At 35.8% G+C, this 18,305-nt stretch overlaps 1 non-coding gene across 1 annotated transcript; it reads right to left on the bottom strand.

Moving 5' to 3' along the window:
• Positions 1–7,041: 7,041 nt before the first annotated feature.
• LOC141654074 (small nucleolar RNA R71) lies at positions 7,042–7,148 on the bottom strand. The gene has a single exon (XR_012547652.1). It is a non-coding gene; the product is annotated as a small nucleolar RNA R71 (small nucleolar RNA).
• Positions 7,149–18,305: the final 11,157 nt, after the last annotated feature.

Here is an 18,305-nt window from a genome sequence, read left to right on the forward strand (position 1 = left end):
ATATGATAATATAACGGACATATACTATTTTGGCTTGAAGTCTAACTTTGACTCGATCCATATGTAACCGACTCGTATTGTGAATTGTGATCCAACCTGTATGGCCCGAGCCTCCTAATACATTTGACGGGCTTAATTAGAGATATTCACAATTGTCTCTCATTTAATTATATCCTTCATTTAATTGGTCTCACTTAAAATGGGTATATCCATCTAAAAAATAAAATGGGTCAAATAACACCTTATTTAGCTAGATAGTAGAATTGCTATTTTATTAGTACCTAATATGAACTTTAATTTTATCTTACCCATTTTAATTAACTCGTCTTAAAATTAAGATAAATAAAACGGGTCAAATAACACCTTATTTAGCTAGATAGTACAATTACTATTTTGTTAGTACCTAATAAAAAGTTTAATTTTATCTTACCGATTTTAATTAACTCGTCTTAAAATTAAGATAAATACGCCATTTTAAATGAGAATTTGTGTATCCGAAGCGTCTAAACTTAGTATATGGCCCGTAATGTCCCTCATTTACCATTTATACCCACCATCGTAATCTTTTATATATAAATTCTCCCTCAATCAATAGCCCTAATTAAAACTCTTTGCACCACTACCTCCCTCAACGGCTCAACCTTCCTTCTTCCTCTATAGAAACGCCGCCTCCATACTCCTCCTCCACCCACTCTATAAGACATGACTCTTTTGCAATCGGTTGGAAAAATCTCGCACTTCCGCTATTTTGACCCAAATTTTGTAAATCTAATGATAATTGTATTTAACTCTACCTAATTTTTTAAAGGATAATATTAATTTTCTTTTTCTAATGTAGAAATTTTTGTTTTCAAACAAATTTTCACCCTTTATTAATAATCATTAATTGTACATCTTTTCATTTTGAAATATATTTTACTATTTAATCACTATTTATGTCGCTACTCTTTAACTTTAGAGATCGAATGCTTTTATTAGTATTGAAGTCGTCGCTCGAATATTTTCGAAGCAAATATTCTTCTTCAATTAATTTCTCTTTTTTTTTCATTTTTTTATTAATGTTTATAATATTAATTACTTATTTTGAGTTTTTTTGTTTCCCGTTGAAATGAATTCTTCAATCTTTGTAACCTATAGTTTTAATTATTAGTTTCTGTCGACCCTTAGATCTTTAAAGATGTACATCTAGAGAATAAGAGAATTTAACTCTATTTTTATTTCAATAGTTACTCTTCAATTCGCCAATAATAATTGGCTAAATTTATATTTTAATAATGTATTTTGTCAATATTTAAAGTATTTTTATTTTAATAATTTTTTCACTATTTTTTCCAGTTGTTCATTTTTAAATCTTTATCAACTTATCACTGAAAATTATTAATTATAATTTTAATAAAGTAAATTAATCATAGCAAATTATTTTACACAAATATCAAGAGGGGAAAATCAGATCATATATAAATGTTGAAACGAACGTTGGTGGGGTACTCTTTCAATAAAAAAAAAATTATAATTTGTAGTTTCAACCACAGGCTGACACATCGGCTCTGTGGTTGTTCTTTTAATAAAGAAGATTCATTTTTCTACATTTGCAAAAGATCATATTAGTCATACATGGATAATCATCCTTGGTTCCACATACCATGTTGGTTTAACCCGAGTACGATGATAAACTTTGACTAACTACAAAGCAATGAACTTAATATACTGAGTTCATATCAAGCATTTTTACACTTTTTTTTACAAAACAATCCATGTTAAGTTTGCAAAACCAAACCCGACATCGAATATTATCAATACAACTATAATTATTCCGATTCCTGTTCTTCATATTAGCACAAAAGCGGTCTTAACGACCTTTTCAACAAAAGCGGGTTTTAACACCCTTTTACAAACGATTTAACAAACACTTTGAACAACCAGGAGACACCCATTTGGGCCGTCACCTAACTCGCGCCTAGACAGGCTCCCTGTTTTCTACATTTCAAACCTGGGCAGGCTCTATTGCATCGCCAACAGGCTCGCACCTCAATAGGCTGCCTGGCACTGCTCCTGCCCCATTTCCAGCACTCGTCTAGGACGATCCTGACTTCGGTTAACCCGAACACAGGACAGATCAGATTGATGAGTTTGCATTTTACACTTTGCATTCTAAAACACTATTTTAAGACAAATGGATCATGTTAAGCACCATAAACCTCACTTCGTAAATGGATGTTTAATTTTCGTCTTGCATGCAAATCAACATTAAATCCAACTCGACATCAATTACTTGATACTTGGATAAATAACCGACTTAGCAAACTTTCGCATGTTATGTTTAAACTTGTGGATGCACATTCATGCATTTATCTCGTTTTATCAACTTTTGCACTTAACCAACCAAGATCGATCAGTAGAGGCCAATACCGCGGGCAGGGTTGGGTGTCCGATTAAAGGGTTTCCCAATACGTACCCTCACCTCTTACTCAGAAACTTTGGATAGTGGACGAACTTATCAAGAGCGAACAAGACTCATTCTAGTGATAGGATGCTAAAGAGGGACGATTCCTTATCTTTAGTACCTATGTCAAGTACCGCTTTTTTGCCTTGATTGACCGAGGTATAAAGTGATTCGAACGGTTTCCAGGCATCCCATAATTTCTTGGTGGCGACTCCGAAAATCTCTAGCATCGTTTCCAGACCTTCACTGAGACAAAACCGACTGGTCTAAAGCGATCCGGTCGAAAGCATTTCTGAGCCACCGAGCGTGGCTTTCTGGCTGCTGCATGTCCATAGACTGGCTTGGCGTGCAGGTAACCCATGTCCACATTGTCCATCCACATATGTGTGCATACAATGGTAGACCCCCCGTTGCTGAGGCAGACGTTGTCACACCGGTAGGAGCAGTGGCATTGAGAGGAGAACCCGCGAGGATGACGAGGGATGATCGGGAGGCAATGAGAGAAGATCCAGCGAGGATCCCGAGGGAGGATTGGGAGTTAATGATGACCAATGATGGGCTTCTTTAGAGCATTCGACAAGCTGGAGTACTTATTAGTATTTAGTTTCTTGAACTTGTTTTTATTAGTGTTACATTTGTTGTATTGTTTACATTTTTCTTGTTTTTATTGTTGAACTTCTTATGATAGACTTTCTATTATAATAATTTTATTTTTTAGACTTGGATGTCATATTTTTTTATTGGTCGATTATGATTACGATAACGATTACGATTAGCATTAAGTACAAATACGATAACGGAAGATTAAAGCGATTTTAGCGAAAGTTAAAAACTAAAAAATGCCTAATTCATGGCCCAAACGTGTAGAAAACACTGCACAGCCTAGGGTAATTCGTGCAGAATTGACGACCTGGCTTAGGCCCATTCATATTACCTACACGTCCCTGCCTAGACCATTTCGTGTATCTTACACGTGTGGGCCTGGCCTGGCTCGTGTAGTTTACACGTAATGGCCTGGGTCTCTTCTTGTAATCTACACGAATGGACCTTTCTTTTTTATCAAAACATCTATGACAATAAAATTACGTATAAAAACAAACTATGAGTATAAAAAAAAATTAATAACATGATACGATTAATATTACCAAAAATCAAATATTCCCCAATTACATATATATTACATCATCTTCATTACGATAAGGGTTGTGAATCATAAAAAAAAAATAACGGTACGATTAATATTACCAATAATCAAATCTTCCCCAATTACACATATATTACATCATCTTCATTACGATAACGGTTGTGAATCAGACCCGAAAATACATACGACATCCAAAAAGTGAGTCTTTCAATATGAATGTATTCATAACGGTCAATGTCGTCATCGCGAAGTGACGACCAACGACCGTGTATCGGAGGCATGGCACACTTATCATCGACGCGTAATTGCACAAAATGATTACCTGTAAAAAGAATCCATAGAATACCATTCAGGGCACGGACACTGGGAGCAGCTCGAAAAGGAAGATATGTTGAAGAACCGGACCAAATGTGTGTGCCATCTAATAGATATGACATTGTCACCAAACATATGGTCCAGTTGAACAATGTAGCAAAACGAAATAAATCCAAACCTTCCATCCCATTTGTTTGGTTTTTGACATCCTATACGGTGAGTCCATTTAAACTGTCTACAAGTATTGTTTAGCCGACCATAGTAAACTTTGACATAGACATTGTCTTTCAGCTCTCCAAAAGTAGGTTTTGCATCTCGAAGTAGATTCTTTTATTTCCTGTTTTAGCATGTCACATTACCCAAAAACGACAATGACCATCCCCATCAGGGTCAAATGCACCTAAAAAACAATCTTTGATCGAGATCGGCACGAACTCCTCATAAATGAAACCCCCAATGTGGGATATAGGGTCAAAATTGAGCTGAAGGGGAGCTCTGTCACCTACATCGAGAAACAATTTTTTTTTTTTAACAATTAAACAATAAAAACAATTAACAATTTATAGACAATTATAAAACAATTAACATTATAAACAATTAAAAATTTTTATTTTTTAAACAACTAAAAAATAAAACATAACATACCTTCATCGGTATTGTTTTCGTACTTGGGTGACTACGTGATGTGACTCATATTTGAGCACGTTTAGTCCCCGAATTAATCTCGTTCCCATGCTTTCTAGCACATATTTGGGTAATTTATTATCTTTAGTTTCCCATTTTGCATATTCTTTGAGGTTTTGTGTCCTTGGTAGGAGAGGATGGCTAACCTTGCATTTATGAGGCAAAATGGAGATAAATGGATCGCATCTAATGACCAAGCATCAAAGAGAAGACCGACACTAGAGGCCTAAGTAGATAAATAAAGTAAAATGGGCAATGATGAAAAGATCCTTGCATCCTCAACACGATCCTTGCGGATTGTTAAGTAGCCAAACAAGGGAACAACTCTGTCCAAGGATCCGAGCGGCCCGAGCATGATCCGAGCGTACCAAAGTGCCAGGATCCGAGCGGCTTGATCCCAGGACGAGCGGATTGAAGAGCTATGATCCGAGCGTCACCTCCCTGATCTGAGGGGATCTTCTTACAGAACAGCTCGTGCCTCAGCACAGGACGAGCGGATCATAGTGGGACTAGCAGAGACGATCCGCGCATGTCCCTTGTGAGTTGCATTTCCTCAAGTTTTATTAGGGTCTTAATAGTCATTTAAGCTCTTAGTAACCCTAATCCTTGTACTTAATTTTAGTATAAATACCCCTTTGTACTACCTAGATTATAAACAATTAACAAGTTATAATCAATTCTTAATAGTAGTTTAATCAATTCTTAATCCTCTCTTAAATTAATCTTAATTTAGTTATAATACATTTCTCAACATTAATCACATCTTAATCTTTCATTAATCTCTCAATTGTTCTTCCTTTTATTTGGGTAATTAGAAGATTATTTGGATTTATTTGGAGGATTGACAATCTTCCATCAATCATCAAGTACTTCTATTATTCTTTGCTTTATTATTTGGATCATCTCCATAGGTATAATTCCTTCTTACCCTTGTTTAATTATTGCTAATCACTTTACTTTATTCATCATGTTTTGCTTTGTTAGTATGATTGACAACCTTATTAGCATGCTAAACTTGATCATGAGTGAGTAGTTTCTCTAGCCAGGGTTAATGGGGGAATTAGGGGAAACAAATATGGGGATTGATCTATGCTTAATCTAATATATTTTCATAATTAATTTGCTTGCTTGTTGTGATTTCAACCTATGCACATGTTATGTTTGATGAAATGTGAGCCTATGAATCCTTGTATTTTTTGATCATCCCTTATCTTTTCAATGAGGCTTGTAAGATATAAACCAACTCGAGCCTCATTAGACCATGCATAGAGTTGAATAGGAAGAATTAAGTCGACTTTTCGGTGTTGTACACTCTAGACGACTCGGCTCCGGGACCCAAATCTTCCTAGGGATTGTAAGACATACACTAACTCGATCCCATCACAACAATAAGTGTTTGCATCTAATTGAGAACATGTTTGTATAATCTACTCCCATGAATCCTCTATGAACCCATGACACCCTAGTGCCTTTAATCAATTGTTTAAAAACCCCTTTATTTGCTTTACTTTGTTTTCATTAATTTACGTTCATCTTGTTGATTAGTTTAGACTACATCTCATCTCAACCCAATTTGTGACACCCTTAGACATAGCTACTTACAATTGAAAATCCTACATCAATACCCGTCCTTTGGGATCCGACCTTTACTTACCTCTTTGCTAAGAGTAGTTTGTGAATTATAAATAACGTTTTGGTTGGTAGCTTTTGACGACGAGTTTTAACCGAGCCAAAAATGGCGCCGTTGCCGGAGACTGTGTTAAATTGATTTGATTTTCATTAATTGTTTTTAGTTGTGTCTTTCTTTACCTTGGGGAAGTTAATATCCTCAAGGTTGTTCTAATTGTTTTCGAGTTGTTTGATATTTTGCATGACAAGGAGATCACAAGGTAATTTATTACCTATTGATTTTGAGATTGAAAGGACCTTAACCAACAATAGAAGAGTTGCTAAAGGTAATTCAAGAGTTGTAGGTATTGGAGAGATTGTGGACATTCAACCAAATAACATTGAGTTTGCCAACCCTTTTGCAAGAGAAGGAGAGGATACCCCAGTTCAAAACCCACCACAAAATCAACCTACAATGCCTAAATTTTCATCACATTCCGTACCAACCGAGGAGAACCTACCAAACGGTACTCCTACACCACCACATTTAACCGGTAATTTCTTTGCCAAATCCGCATTCATACAATTAGTTGAGAGAAGTCAATTTGTAGGGATGCCTAGTGAAGACCCGCATTCACATATGGAGACTTTTTGTGACTATTGTGATGCAATTTCTCAAACCGGAGTTACTCAAGACCAAATCCGATGGGTATTGTTTCCTTTCTCTTTGATCGGTACTGCAAAGTAATGGTTGAAGAGCCTAGACAAGGCTACACTTGGTATTGATTCATGGTAGAAGTTATCACTTGCCTTCTACAAGAAATTCTACCCTCCGGAGAAGACTAATATGTTGAGGGCCCAAATCACCGAGTTCAAGCAAAGGGATGAGGAATCATTATATGAAGCATGAGAGAGATTTAAGGACACTTGTCGTTCTTGTCCACACCATGGACTTAGTGAGTGGTTCCTTGTGCAACAATTTTGGAATGGCCTACATGAAGACTCCCGCAATATTCTTAATATGGGATCCAATGGGATGTTTACCGAAGTTGATGACAATCAAACATGGGCCAAAATCGAAGAGATGGAGGTTCATAATTCCCAATATAGTAGGCCTCGAAAGGCCATAAGAGGAGGAAAGAATGAGGTAGATTCCATCACTCAATTGGGTGCTCAACTAAGTGCTCATATTGACACCATCAATTTGAAGTTTAAGAAGGCCATGGCTAAGCTTGATGAAGCCTCCAAATCACCCAAACAACATGTTAATGCTATGGTGACATCATCCTCAATCCTAAGTGGAGTATGTGAAAGTTGTGGAACCTTGGGACATGATCGAAGCAAATTTAGGGGAACAAGTGAACAAGTCAATGCTTTCTAAGCATACAAGAGTGGTGCCCCTTATTCTAACTACTACAATGAGAATACCAAATTCCATCCAAATCTTTCATACAAGAGCCAAAATGTCAAAACCCCCAACAAACATACACCCCACCTCCAATGAGAAACCAATCTCAAGGACCCTTTTTCAACCAAAGCCAAGGTTACCAAAATCAACCTTCTTACAACCAACCAAATGACCAAAGCTTTGATGTTCAAAAAGCGGTCCTCCAAATGCAAAAGAACCAACAAGAATTTTTCACCCAAATGCAAAAAGATAGCCAAGCTAAAGAGATCACCATAAACAACATTCTTGCCCACACCAAAATGTTAGAAACTCAATTGACTCAATTTGCATCTTCTAGCTCTCAAAGACAAAAGGGGCAATTACCACCTCAAGGTAATCCCCCAAGACATGAGACGGTTAGTGCCATCCATTTGAGAAGTGGTACAAGATATGAGGGGCCGAAGAGGCCAATTGAGGAAGATATTGTGGATGTTATTCACACGCAAGTAGTTGTGGAGAACTCTAAGGAGGTAGATCCTACCTCCAATGAAGTTTCAAAGAAGAAGAATGAACTTTCCAAGTTGGTCATCAAGCTTAGGCTTAGCTTGTCGACTTGGGAATGGAAGTCTAATCACAATAGGCTCTTTTGATCAATCATGTTCCGGCTTATACAAAATAAATGAAAGATATTCTTACCAAGAAGAAATCCATCCGAAAGCTAGAGACTATTGCCTTTACCAAAGTGAGTAGTGTTATTCTTCAAGAAAGTTCCCCTCCAAAGCTCAAAGATCCGGGAAGTTTTTCTATTCCATGTACCATTGGCGACACTACATTCAACAAAGCATTGTGTGACCTTGGAGCAAGTGCAAGTGTCATGCCATACTCGGTATGTAAGAGGCTAGGGATGGGAGAGCTCAAATGCACCAACATCACTCTTCAAATGGCGGATCGATCAACAAAAGTACCTTTAGGGGTATAGGTGTTGGAATATGTGTCCTCCGACAATAATGCGATCACGACTGTTGATCATGATGATCACATGTTTAAATCTCATTATAAAGAATACAATTGGGAAGTAATTTTGTTACTGTCAACTGGTCAACATATATCGGTAATGATTGGCAGACTAGAGTTTGACATTACTCTCGTGCGACGGTGGTGATCAGTTGACCCCCTAGGTCATACCTATAGGGCAACACTCTTAATTGATTATTTAATTAATCGTATAATGTTGCGAGTTAATTAAATTACTTGAAAATTGACGGACGATTTTTGAAGTAAAATTTACGTATCAAATTGAAATGTGATTAAATAAGATACGGTCTGAGTAATTGAATTGTATCATTACTCGAATGAAATAATTGTTTAATGTAACAATTAAATTTGAATGAATTGTTATAAATACAAACTGTTGTGATTTATAAATTGGTAAAATTTTTGGTACAAGTAATTATGATATTACTAAGTCGATTTTTGTATGTGACGTATTTTTGATAATACGTTGATTTTTAATATGTTAAAAATACATAACAAATTTATGTGACATGTGACATGTGACATATTGACAATTGACAAAAATAATATGGATTTCATAGTATCAAATGGACCGAAATAATAAGAGAGGTTTAAGCTAATTAATTGTTTTATTTAGTGGTAAACATAATGATTAAAAAGCAAGAGTAGCCATGCAACCCTATTAACCTTGTGAAGACAAATATGGGCATGTATTGGCTCCCCTAAAGACCTCCACCCACCCGGTTTTCCAAGAGAGAAAGGGAAGGGTTTTGTCTTATATTTTCTAATATACACTACTTAGTTTTAGTTACTGTATCATTCATTCAAACTATTATCCAAAATTTAAGATTTCTAGAGAGATAAAAAGCTCCCTTATTCTTCTCCATTAAACCGAAATTGTTAAGTGTTTATAATAATTTTGGGTCAATTTTCTACTAATTAATATTATACTAGTTCTTGTAATATTAATTAAATTAAGAGAAAGCTTTGGGTATTAATCCTAAGGAGAGATCCTATACTTGGATCTTTGTTCTTCCATAAGGGAAAGCTCAAGAACAAGAGATAAAGGTGATCTCTCTTGTGCCCATTAAACCGAGATCATCAATGTAAGGACATGATTTCTCCTCTATTTTAATATTGTTTGCATCCATAAAATCCACATTTAATTTTATGACAAATTAATTTCGACATATATGAGTATGTTAGTATGTATAAAGATTTACATTTCCTTCAATCGGTATCAGAGCCACGGTTGTTTGCATGCAAATTGGTTAAAAGTTTTTCCGAGTTATTAGAATAACATATAAAACTTGTAAAATTTGTGTTATTATGAGATATCACGAAATTAATCCATGCATGCTAATATTTCTGGTCCTAAAATGTTTTAGGATATTTTGGTTAATTTTTCGGATTTTTATTGTTCATATTTTACAATAATGGCATTTAAATATGATTTTATGAGTAAAAATGTCATTTTTGGTCTAAAATTAGCTATACTTCGAATTTTTCATTGATTTTTGGATATGTTGTCAAATATATTATTTTGAGATAACCTGTAAATTTTCATAAATTTTGGACTTGTTATGCTCGAAAAATGAATTTTTCATTATTAAATTCGGATTTAGGTGAAAAATAGGTTAATATGAGTTAAATTTCGAATCTGGTCATAGAAAATTAATATGTTGTCACATGAAATTTTACAAGATGTGTGTAAAATAATTGGCTATAAAGAAGTCTTTTTGCATGATTTATGGATTTTTGAAGAAAAATAGCATAAATAGTGACATTATTAGTGCAAAATTAATAAAACATAATCTATGACTTAGGAAAAACGTCTAATGTTGCATTTTATTATCTGTTTCAGATCTAAAATTGAAAAGTTAATGAAAATAATTTTTCCATGTTTTTATGATTATTTTATTAAAAATCGATAAACCGCAACATTGTTTTTCCGGAAAAATTTCGAAATTTTTAACCTAAGATTTAGAACATTATGAGTGTCATGGAATTTTTCCAGAATGTTCATGAATTTAAATTTTAAATTTCAAATTTATTTGAAATTTTGTGATTTATTTGAAGTTTATGGCTTATTTTTGTAATTTTTGGTCCATTTATGAACAATTTTATAAAATATGGGTTAATTATGGTCAAATTATTAGTGAAGACTAAATTTTGAGTCCTAAGAGGTTAGGGTAATTAACTTATGCATAAATATGAGTTTATGTATTTTGTGATTATAAAATGTTGAAATCACGCAAATCCGTAAAAACCGAGTAATATACGATATTGGCTAATTAAAGGCGATTTAGCATAAAATTGAGCATGTTTATACATAATATAATGCTGCATTTTTCTTAATGATTGTCATAATTTTAATTTATGTAATTTTTGAATTATGTAATTTTACTTAGTATGGCCTTAGATTTTAATTGGTATTTCCCGAAATGTATGGGAATATCGATTCGGTTGTAATTTTTATTGTGATCTCGTATCACCGTTTTGTAATTTAATAGATTTATTTTATTTTAGTTACAAATGTATAATAGGAAATTATGTAATTTATTATGTATTTTTTTTATTCATTCCGGAGTTCCCAAAGACGGATTTCTTCAAGAATGGCGATACATAAAGACGGTGTTACCTCGAGATGCGTGCCACAACCGAAGTTCAAGGGACCAATGGAGTTGGTTTCCGAATATGTAATAGTTAAATAGTTTTTCTATTTTAGGAAAGGCCATACTAGGATTTATTTATTTTTATGCTTGCATTTTATTTTATGTCACATGCATCGCTAAATCGCCATAACTAAAACATGCATTCTTATTTTATCGAGTTTATCGACCGTGTCAATTAAAATTATCGTAGTTCACCGCTTTATTTCACTTAAAATGTGATAGATAATAAATTGGCATGACCTCTCGCTAAAACAATTAATTGAGACATAGCCTTACCAAATAGTAGAAACCATGAAAACCTATTTCGCGAGGGAGTGCACTCGGCTACCCCGGGGTACAAACCTTGTTACGTAGGGGAAGTGGGTGATGAATGTCAATCCACCGAATTCATGTTGATAAGGGATGTATCGGCTACCCCGTGCCCAAGTTGATGTGGGTTTGGATAATGGACACATTTATTCGAAATTTGGATTGAACTCAACAAAAGTTATTAATAAGGGTTGCATCGGCTACCTCGTGCCCTTGTTGATGTGTTTTGGGCTATAGATAAATATTAGAGTAATTTTATCGACCAAGAGTTCTAAAAGTAGAATCGATTAAAAGGTTAATCTACCGAGTTATATTGATAAAGGTTGCATCGGCTACCCCGTGCCTAAGTTGATATGAATTTGGGTCTTGGAATCATTTATCTAGTTGGGTAGAGGTCACTAGAAAAATGCATAAAACTTGTTTAAATCATACATTTTTACGAGTAATATTAAAACGACAATTGTTTTACTCCTTATATTTTGTTTTGTAGACCACTTCTTTTTCATAACAAATGGCAACACCAACACCAACTCCTAATGCTACACCTCTCGCTACTTCATCTTGGCTCCGATCCTTTATGGATCGATGTAAACTTGAAAAGAATGGGTCAAATTTCTCCGATTGGGATGCCCAACTCAAATTAGCCGCCGAAGGTGACGACAAGCTTCGTTACCTCACCGAGGCCTCTCCACCCGAACCCTCCACTAGGTCCACCGCGGCCACTAGGGAAGCATATGAGGCTTACCAAAAGGAGTCCGCCGCAATGAAAAATGTCTTAATATTTGCGATGGAGGCGGACCTCCAAAGGAGAGCTTTTAAAATGGGCAATGCTAATGAGATTTACTCCAAACTTGTGACCATGTGTAACATTCCGTATTTGTTACGTTTAATCGATGAGTCAAAAGTGTGTTAACCGTGTTAGAATTGCGTGACGCCCGTAAGCACAATATACAATACCTTTCTGTTGTTTGAGTATGGGAGCGAACTTCGGGACGAAGTTCATTTTAAGGGGGGGAAGACTGTAATACCCCGTATTTTATATAATAAATTAAATGGATATCATATAATATTATTTATTATACATTTTATCATATTATATTACTAATTGAGTCGGGCAAATTGTTGAGTCGATAATTATGTTAAGTTACTTTATTTAACTCGCGTCGTATCGAGCTAAGTTAATTGAGTCGGTTTTATATATAATTCGAAAGGTGAGCTAAACAATTAATCATCGACCCATTTGAGTTGGCCCAATAACATGTCCAGCCCAATAACCCTAACCCAATTTAACCCTAACCCTAAAGCCTAAACCTAATTTTACCCTAACCTCCCTCAACCCGCCTCCCTCTTTCACGCCACCCTTCTTCACCAGCTTCAAACTCGGCTTTCACGCAAAACGAGAGAGAGAGAGAGAGCATGGGTGGTCACGGTGCAGCAAGGAAGGGCTAGGGGTGGTCGTCGACGTCCTTAGGCGGCCGTGGTGGTGTTATGGTGGCGAAAAATGGTAAGAGCAATTCCTTCCTCTGTTTTATATGAATGTCGTGGGTTGTTGGTTGTAGTGTCGTGTCTTAGAGAGGGGATATGGGTGGTTGATGTCGGGGTAAGTGTAATGGGTGGTAAGGGACGAGTGGAGTGGTGGTGGTTAGGGTGGTTTTGAGCGGTGATAATGACAGTAAAAGGCGGCGGGCAGCGACAGGGGTGGTAGAAACGGGTTTAAGATGCGGGTTTCAAAGGGCGAGTTAGAGAGGTTTGTGTTGGGGTGGCACCACCGTGGACTCGGGGAGGTCGAAATGGTGGTGCCACGGTGTCTGGGTTCGTGGGATGACGGTGAGCGAGACGGTGGTGGTGAGGCGGGGATAGGGTGTTGGTTGCGGTGGAGGAAAGGAGAGAAGCAGTGGGTGTTGGTGAGGCACGGCGTGGAACCAGGCCAAAAGAAGGCCACGGTCGACTCGCGGCGAGAGTCGACCGTCGTGGGGGTGGTCCTTGGTGGTGGTGTTGAAGTGGGGGACTGACCTGGTGGTTGACACGGTGGTGAGGTGGTGTGTGGTGGTGCGTGAGTGCGTGTGAAGGGGGGTGTGTGGATGACGGGCTGTTTTGGTTTTTGGAGCGGGTTTTCGTAATTCAATCGTTATATTTCGTTATGGGTCATATTCTTAATTTATTAATTAATCCCCGAGTCTTCTAAATAATTTATTTGAGTTAATTCCCGAGTACATTAAAATAAGTAGAGACGGGTTTGAGTCGGGATTGTTGAGTTGTTCAATGTTTGATTCGGATTCTTTAATCTTATAATCCATTTAATTATCATATTAATTATCCAATTTAATTTCCGAGTCAGTTAAATAATTCAAGTCGGGTTTTGAATCGGGTTTGTTGAAATAGAAAATTACTATATCGGGAAGTTTCCATTTTTAGGAAGTTCTATCATTAATAACCCTCTATCTTGGGAACGGGAATAGTGAAGTAATTGTTATCATTATTTATCTTTCAGAGAGCGATTTCGTGATGATATATTATTGGGCATCTGTCCATTGACCGCTTAATCGCTTAATTGGATTTCTTTGGCACTTGAGGTAGGGAAATACACTTGTCTTATTATCGTCATTGTTGAATTGTGTTGACTTGATTCCTGGTTGTTGATTTACGTTATCATTTATATTCGGAAAGGTGATTGACTGATTTGATCGTATTGAGTATGATATCACAACATCGGGTAAGCGGCATGACTTTATGATTTATCGATTCGGTGAATTATATACATATTGTATTGCATTAATTACTGTTGAGCATTTCATATGCATTGGAGTTGGAGGATGATGTGGTGGTGACGATGTTGAGATACGAGGTGATGTTGTGATAAGGCCCAGGCGGGTTCTGCAGGACTTGCCCTGGTGTCCTCGTTTGTTGGTGGCGGATCGACTTGGTCGATATATATAGTCTACCGGGATCGGTATGGCATTTGGGTTGTCCGGGGTATGAGATATGAGATATGTGTTGAGATGGAGATGGAGGTGACGGAGGAGCATGCATATCATATTTATTGTTTCATTGTTTTCCCTACTCAACCTCGTGGTTGACCCTGTGTATTCGTGAACACTTGTGATGAACCATAATGGGAGCAGATTTGATGGTACTAAAGATTAGCGACTTGGGAGCTATGGGATGCGTGAGGACTTGGCCAATCTACCTAGAAGTTTAGACCACATAGTAGAAGTTATCACCTAATTTATTTTCCGCTACGAGTTGTATTTATCTTATATTAGTTTAGTGGGATAATTGTAATAACATGTAATCATTAAGTTTTAATTTAAAGTACTTTGGTATTGTTGTACTTTGTTATTCACTACCTCGGGAAACCGAGATGGTAACACCGTCATTTATCTGAGGAGTCCTAGTTCAGGCCCTTAAATAAACGGGGGTGTTACAAAGTGGTATCAGAGCGAACGATCCTCAGGCCTAAACCAATGAACCCAATGAACGTAGGATGTGTCTAAATAAAATGAACCCCTGGGAATAAACTGTTAGGAGCTCACAGTGCGGTTAAGAAGGCGCCCTTAATGCGTGCTCTTTTGCCCTCTCAGTTTTGAACCAGGCAACCCAAGAGAAAACGAGTGAATGGGATAGTTAGAAGGAAAACCTTGGATATAAGCGAGTGGATGTATACCTTGAGACCTAGTGCTGAAATTATGATATTTATCTGGATGGATGTTAATGACGTGTTGATAGTGCTATTATGTCTGGTAATATGTGGTTATATGATCCCAAAGCCATGCTAGTATAGTATCGTGATAGTAATGAGAGACACCATTGAATTGCTTGTTTCTAATCGTAGCAATCGTGATTAGATGTAAGGGGTAGGTCGGGAGGCGAAGGGACTTCTATGGGATAGATGTTTACGTAAATACAAAAGTGTGAGATTTAAGTTAGGATGAGTTAGTATTGATAGTATGGTTGTAAGAGCTTGGAACATGGAAAATGAATGATTTAGTGTTGAAATCCGTTTTGTTTGATTTTACTCTGTAATTGATCTTGCTGTCATTTCTTTTCTGTTAATTTCCTATGGATGAAAATTTTATGAGAGTTAGCCTCGTGAGTTAGTGTTCATTTGGCGTTGGTTTCATGCTTATATGATATACGGATTAGAAGTAATAAATATTTTAGTGGGCTGTGGTCAGGAAGTTCCTGTGCAGTGATGTTTTGACCAATGATCTTGTAAAAATCCTCATTTAAATTGTATTGATAATTTTTGCATAATTCTAACTCCATCGATCAGAAGATTCGCATATGTTTTCAAATTGTTAAGCCACGAAAATTCTTGATGCTTCTATATTAAATGGTACGTTTTGAAATCTGGCCCAAGTTTCGAACCAATTGCCGTCACATACTTATTTGGAACAACTGAGTTGTAAAATGCTTTAAAAATGAAATTCTTGTGCTTTAGACATAATTCTTTTTCCCCTGTGTTTTTAACTCTCGGTATGTTATAAAAAGTAATCTAACTCAAGTATTCGTTGGACGGTTATTTATTTGTGATTTTTAGAAGTTACAACGCGAATCATGACTTGTAAAATGTGCGTACTATGTGATTTTTCATATAATTGTTTGGTTATTTCATGAGCCTTATTAATGTGATCTTATAATGTTTTATATGATGATAGTAGCACGCATGTTCAGTAGTTATGTATCTTAACAGGCGATAAAATTAAAGTCTAGTTGATAACATTGTTGGCATGATAGCGTGAGTAAAATTGGATAGCTTAAATTGATTCTTAATCAAGGGTGAAATATTTTATACGAGTCCAGTTGTTGCATATTTTATGTATGTTTGGCATGTTGTAATATCTCTAGTATGTTCATCATATTTGCAAGGTGGTCGAATATATATATAATATAAAACTATGTCCTCATATCTTGGTAAAGTTGATGGCGTTAAAAGTTAATTTGATTGTTCTAATATACTCGCATGAATAATTATAATAATTATGTCTAAATGTTTACACATGGATGAAAGTAATGAGTATGTCCAAATGTACACACATGAAGGATGCATCTAAGTTCTAATGTCTTTCATATGAGTTGTGTGCCAATAGTTATATTTATTACCTTCATCACTTTAAATTATTTCAGTTGGACCTAAAACTATAACATGATAATAAACAATGTTGTTATTCCTTATTGCATATGTTCGTTATTATATTGTCATAAAATGCTAAAGTGATTCTTGCAATTGTATGGGTGTGATATAAAGGAAACTGTTTGATATAACATGACAATTGGCATATCTATATTCTCGAGTCGTTACTATCAATTATATTACAATAAAAATCGTCATGATAACTATGTTGGCAATTATAATGGGATAACTCTTTTGATGATTCACATGATATGCATTGGTTTAAATGATAGTCATTATAGTTACATTTAATTGAGCCTACGAGTTGCCTAATTATTCAATCATGCAAATCAGAGAAGTTGTTCAAGTTGCTAATCTCTTATCATAGCTAGTGTTCTACAAAGTATATGATGGCAAATGTATATGTTTAAACTATTTATACAATATCTCTTGTTTTCTTTGAGAATGAATTATACTAAGTTCTTTGGACACAATTGAATGATATGGTTGCTAAAATGTGAAACATAGGTGTGATATGGAAGTAATGTTGTCGTTGTCATAGATCATATGTAGTTACTTTTATTGGGAAACATGTTTTCAGAATTGATATCGTGCAAACAATTTTTATAATTTAAAGTATGAATTGTGGGTATGTTGTTGATTGCTTAAATTCATCGACCTAATTCGTGACCTAAACCAGTGAGTGAGTAAAGGGTGGAATGGACGTGTCAATAAGATCCTGTGATTGTGATAGATAGTAGTGGTAGATCTATTTCTGTGATATGTTTACAAATGTGAGAAGTTCTTAAATTGTTTTGTTGATTTTGCTCTCGCTCGTTCATAGTCTATAATTGATCATCAAATTTGTTTAGTTGTGAAACCGTGTAAACCTTGGTTCCTTTCTTGTTGTTCTTTTAGTTTGATGTTGTGTTTTTAAGTTAAGCATGAGCTAGTAATAAATGCTACTTGTTGACAATCAGTTAATTCCTTAATAAAACCTCGTTTCGACCTTAACGTTGATGCGCAATCCCTTATCATGTATTCTTTCCTGTCACATGTGGTTGATAATGATTTTGTTGTATAGGTATATGAAAATTGAAAAGAGGTTACGAGGACGTAACCATGTTTCTAGTCGGGTAGGATTGTAAAATCTTAATGTTTATGTTGCACTTGTTTGTAGATGGTAGTTTTGACCAAGTAGATGTTTCGTTGTGGGGTATCTATGCAAATGAGTTCTATATGTTTTATTCATGCTTCTGTTAGTTGGTTGATGTGTAAAAGAAGAGTGTAGTTAAACTATTGATATTGAGATTTAGATTGGCCACTAGTATTGAGTTGTGGGGCCTTTGTGCCGAGTTACGTTGCGGTCCAGTGAGACCATGGTTATTGAGTTACTTGAGTTTGAGATCGGAATTTAGAAGGAAGATGACGGTGTTCTCAGATGAATAATTTAGTTGTTATACATTGGTGTTCGCAGGTAGTTATTAGTAGTAGTTAATTGGATTAAGAAAAAGATGAGTTAAACTTCGGGACGAAGTTTATTTTTAGGAGGGCAGAATGTAACATTCCGTATTTGTTACGTTTAATCGATGAGTCAAAAGTGTGTTAACCGT

Source organism: Silene latifolia, chromosome 4, assembly GCF_048544455.1.
Source record: "Silene latifolia isolate original U9 population chromosome 4, ASM4854445v1, whole genome shotgun sequence".
Lineage (NCBI taxonomy): Eukaryota > Viridiplantae > Streptophyta > Magnoliopsida > Caryophyllales > Caryophyllaceae > Silene > Silene latifolia.